Source organism: Canis lupus, chromosome 12 (assembly GCF_048164855.1).
Source record: "Canis lupus baileyi chromosome 12, mCanLup2.hap1, whole genome shotgun sequence".
Classification (NCBI taxonomy): Eukaryota; Metazoa; Chordata; class Mammalia; order Carnivora; family Canidae; genus Canis; species Canis lupus.
In genome coordinates, this window is record NC_132849.1 from 56039499 (window position 1) to 56044933 (window position 5435).

At 44.7% G+C, this 5435-nt stretch overlaps 1 pseudogene; it reads right to left on the reverse strand.

The window, feature by feature from the left end:
- Positions 1-4109: 4109 nt before the first annotated feature.
- Positions 4110-4230, reverse strand: LOC140601978 (U6 spliceosomal RNA; annotated as a pseudogene).
- Between the last annotated feature and the right edge of the window lie 1205 nt (positions 4231-5435).

The window sequence follows — 5435 nt, forward strand, 5'->3', positions numbered from 1 at the left end:
AAACTAAGAGGGCAAATGGGAACCACAAGGCTTAACCCTGCCTGGGAGGCCCGTGGGGCAGAGTCTATGAGAGGGCAGGTTAGGGGAGGAGATTCCTGAACCAAGTGTTGGAAAGTCATCCTGGTTGGTCTGTGAGGCAAAAGGAAGAGCAGGAGTGAAGCCTTGAGGCAGGAGAAAGCCTGCTGCAGAAAAGGAGCTTTGGCTTAGGACAGCAAATCTCAGCATGTTGCAGAGCAGAGGGCAGGAGAAAGGCGAGAACCGCAATAGGTGTGATGAGTCACAAAAGAAGTTTAAACTTTCTGAAATATATAATGGAGAGACACTTGTTTTTTTAATATTTATTTATTTTAGAGAAAAAAGCTCATGAGTGTGGGGAGGGGCAGAGGGAGAAAGAATTTCAAGCAGACCCCCCACCCAAGCATGGAGCTCGACGCAGGGCTCAATCCCTCAACCCTGATATCATGATCTGAGCCAAAACCAAAAGTCAGATCTTCAACCGATGGAGCCCCCCAGGTGCCTCGAGACACTCAACTGTTTTTAAACAGGGAGGGGTTTTTTTTGGATTCTTGATTGTTTGATTATTATTGTTGTTGTTGTTACTTCAGAAAGAATACTCTAGCCACACTAGAGTGCTTGCTCTCACTTCTGGATAGGTATGAGAATGAACTGTGGAATTTTTTCTTTTTAAATTTCAAAGATTTTTAAACATGGATTTGTGATGAGTCAGAGCCCCATGGTGAAGAGTGAAGTGAGATCTCTTATGAGGAGGCATGTTGCCCTGGAGGGCACAGAATGTGGGAGATAGAGAGAGAGGAAGGGGGGAGTCAGGCAGCTTTCATGGTCAAGTTCACACAACCCACAGATGGGTACAGTATGGTCTGGAGCATTACTGTTGGGTATTGATTGACCCATTACCTGGGACACAACTCACTAACTCCCACCCACCAGAGTGTCCATTGAACCAAAGATGGTGGACACTGGCTAAGGCAGCCATGGCCTTGCTCTAAGGGTGTGTGGTCCAGTGAACAACATCCTCACCCATTGCTCATGAAAAGCACCTGGAGAGCTTTTGAAGGACTGGGTCCCTCCTTAGACCCATTAAATCAGAGTCTTTCATGGGAAGGATATAATCCCTAATTGAAGTGCAAAGTAGGAGACGGAAAGGTACCAAGCTAACCTGGGAAGATGAGAGGACATGTTTTGAGTGTGTAGAAGATGGGGCCTTGGGAGCGGGAGCTGGAGGAGGTGGCAGGTTGGTGCGTGTGGGTATAGAGTGGGGGGAAGCCAGGGTGCTCCCCATGGATGTGTGCTTCTGGCCCTTCCTCCCCCCCACTGCTCAGTCACCTCAGGCATTTGTCAAATGTCCCTGTTCTCAGTATTGTCAAAGGTAAACTGCCACAGACTGGGGCCTTCAACAACAGACATTCATCATCACAGGTCTGGAAGCCGGAAGTCCAAGGTCAAGGTGTCAGTGATGTTGGGGCCTTCCGAGGCTGGGAGTTGGAACCTGTGCCCACCCCCCATAGCTGCTTGTGCTTTGCTGGCAATGCTTGGTGGTCCTCGGCTTGGAGAAGCATCACGGGGACGTCTGCCTTCAACCTCACACGGCACTCTCCCTGTGGATGGGTCCGTGTCCAAGTCTCCCCATTTTATAAGAACACAGTCAAATCTCCCCATTTTATAAGGACACAGTCATACTGGATTAGGTCCCATCTCAATGACTTCATCTTAATTTGATTACCTCTGAAAAGACCTTCTTGCCAAATAAGGTCACATGCTGGGGTTAGACTTCAACATATGAATTTGGGGAGGATAGAATTTAACCCAGAACAACTTGGAAGAAAAATATTATTATTGGAACAAAACTTTTATTTAAAGATGTTTTTTAAAAAAATTATTCATGAGACACACACACAGAGAGGCAGGTATAGGCAGACACAGAAGCAGGCTTCCTGTGGGGAGCCCAATACAGGACTTGAACCCAGGACCCTGGGATCACAACCTGAGCTGAAGGCAGATGCTCAACCACTGAGCCACCCAGGTGTCTCTGGAGCAATACTTTTATTATTATCATCCTCTTTATTATTATTTCTACCCATTTTTGAACATTAGGTGCCAGACTCTGCAGAACATGATTTAATTAATACTCCCCCAAACACCGTGCAATAAGTGACATTGACCTTATTTTAGAAACAAAGAGGCCAAACTGCAGAAAGCCAAAGGGGCTGGCCTGGGGTCACAAAGAGCAAGCAAATGGTCAGCCTCACCGAAGCCACATCTGACTGTGTTAGCCAACATGCTCCCGTAAAGGATGGGGCAATTGTAAGCTCCGAAAGCCCTTTCAGGCCTCTGAGATCTGGATTTTTCTGTAGTGCTAGAGTGAAAGGCTTATTTGGCTTTGCCATTCTCAAGAAAATGGAGCTCTGCGGGACTCACAGGAAAGGTATGCACGTATTGAATTAGTAACAGGATCCTGAAGTACCAGCTGTCTTTCTTTATTCATAGCTTTTCAGAGCCGGAGGTACAGTGCCGTGCAGGAGGAGGAGGTAAGAAGAGGACAGGAGGTTGTGTAATTCTTATAGGAAGAAAGCCAAAAAGAGAAGGAAAAATGCAAGCAGCAAACCCACACAGGCGACTTTACAGAAAAGAGATGAATGTTTCACTGTGTCCTGAAATGGTCATGGAGCACAGGGCTGGAAGAGCTGTTGCCTTTTGCAGTTTTGCTGGAGGCAAAACCTCGACTTCATAAATGATCAGCCGGTCTGCTCAGCTCAGCTCAGCTCAGCTGTGTTCAAGAAACATGTACGGAGAAGCTGTTGCAGCTGCTTGCTCGCATAGAGACGGTCCACACTCTGCAGGAGCTGGGAGTCTGCAGGCGGGCGCCACAGACCCACAAAGAGATCCCCTTGGAACCAAATGCAAAAGAAAATAGAGGAGATTAAAGAAAGCTGAGGGGGAGGCTCTGGAACAAGGAAGGCTCCTTGAAGGAGGCAATGGCTGTATCTCCAGAGAGGAGTATGGAATTGCAAGGTAAAGTGAGGAAGAGCAAAGCAAAATAGCACAAGCAAAGGCACACACTCATGGAACCCTGCACATGTTGATCAGCATGCATGGTGACTGGTGCACATGAGTATTCTTTTTTTTTTTTTAATTTTTTTAAATTATTTTATTTTATTTTATTTTTGCACATGAGTATTCTAATTCAAGGGTTAGAATACTCTTCAAGGGTTAGGAGAGCACACCTTTCTAGCTTCTTCCACTAGAATCTCACGGGGACAGAAATATAACACAATTTTGTTTCGCCCTGATAAGCTTAGAGTTGCCAAATATATACTCAACTCGATATGAATCAGAAAAATCAAAGCACTTTAAGGAAAGGATTAATTATTAAGAGCATATCTTTTAAAGCTTAGCACTTAGGAACTAGCTACAAATTGGTTCTGAATAGAGCAAGGAAGAGATTCTGGACAGATTCATTAGGCCCTAGTTCCATAGCATCTCACAAAGCATTAGCTGCCCAGGTAACAAAAGAGAAGTTCACGTAACCCCTGCTAACTATTAAAATTTTTCCATTACCTTCCCCCTGAGATCACCCAAAGATTAGCCAAACATTAGGGAACACGTCCTGCTGCTGCAAAGTTTTATGTACTCTGTCTTCCTGCTGGTAAAATGATGCTTAGTTTGTAAAAGTAGCAAGGGGCAGAAATTCAGAAAAAGAATCTGTTGTTATTATAAATATACTCCCCTCCACCATATTATGCTAACAGAGATATCAGATAAAACAGCCACATCACAGAGATACATTTTTTTTCCCTTGGAACAAAAGCCTGTTTTCTTTGTAATGTTAATCCTAATGTGGCTTTTAGAAGAAAATTAAATATTGATGAACCTTTTAGAAATTTTGTGGATTGTAATGTGTCTTACTTCATAATAAAAACTTTTAAAGAAACTGATGATTATTCTTTCAAAATTACCTTTCTGACCGTAAACACTTCTATTTCGATCAAAATGCATTTTTTTATTGTTAAATTATAAATCTATAATGGAACGCATCTTTAAGGCAGGGACTTCAAAATTTAAATCTTGGTTTTTTTTTTTTCATTTTTTAAAAAAATACAGGATGCTTCACAAATTTGAGTGCTGTCCTTGAGCAGGGGCGGGGGAGTGGGGGTCACGCTAATCTTCCCTGTATTGTTCCAATTTTAGTAGAGATGCTTCCGAAGTGAGTGCTTGTCTTATATTGTTTTTGAGGCAGCACATTTTTTAGGGCATGGCTTTTTATGGTTTGAAAGTATGCTTGTGTGTCACTCAAGAAAAACAGAAGCCACTTCAAGCATTCAAAGCAGGAGGGATTTAATCCAGGGAATTAGCCACACTGGTGACGAAAGATAGGCAAAACCAACAAGAATAAATTACAAGTACAACAAAGCGACCAAGAGATTAGCAAAAGGAGGGGAGCCATCCCAAGCTGGACAGCAGAGGGATGGAGCTGTGCTACCCAAGGTCAGGGGCTGGTCACCAGCGAGGCTGGCAAGTGGCTCTGAGGCTGGAGAGTAGAGAGAGTGGGAAAACCACTTAGTTTCCCTTCCTCCAGCATTGTCATCTCTTCTTCAAGATCCTTCTTGGCCAGCTGGAGCCCAAAACAGTGGGGATGGGAGTGTGGAGAGGCAGTGTCGGCCTGGTACCACACAGGTGGTGGTAGAAGAAAGGCCAGGAGTAGATGGATGGGCAGACAGGCCTGGCAGCTTTCCACTGACATTAATAGGTATTTTTAAAAAAATATTTTATTTATTTATTTCACAGAGAGAGAAAGAGAGAGAGAGCAAGCAGGAGCCTGGGGTAGGGGTGGTGGAGATGAGGTACAGAGGGAGAGGGAGAAGAAGCAGGCTCCTCATGAGCAGGGAGCCTGATGCAATGTGGGGCTCGATTCCAGGACCCCGGGACCATGACCTGAGCCCAAGGCAGGCGCTCAACAGACTGAACCATCCAGGCATCCCTCCATTAGCATTATTTGCCTGGCCAAGGGACAAGGGGTGAGGCTATATGAGCCCCCTTGGGTAAAGCTTGGTGAAAAATGAAAGAGGAAGAGAGAGAATGTTTCAGAACAGAAATAGAGAAAAAGAGCCTGAGTTGGAAGAGACATCTCCTTCCTTCTGATCTTTTCCATTCTGGAATCTGATGTATTTTCCTATTTTTATTTTAATTAATTTTTTTTTTTTTTAAGTTTCTTCTGACTCTCCATGTTTGACTCCACGTCTTTTGAAATTGTGCCCAGGACCTAATGGGTCTGTCGCCCAGAAGTGTATTTGTCGGGGGCATCTCAGGAAAATTTTGTGGGTGCGGAATCTGCTTTAGGCACAGAAGGACACCCTGCTGCCTCTTCTTGTCATCTGTTGGTGGTGCACGTGGCCCCTTCCCTGTCTTCAGCTGCCTGC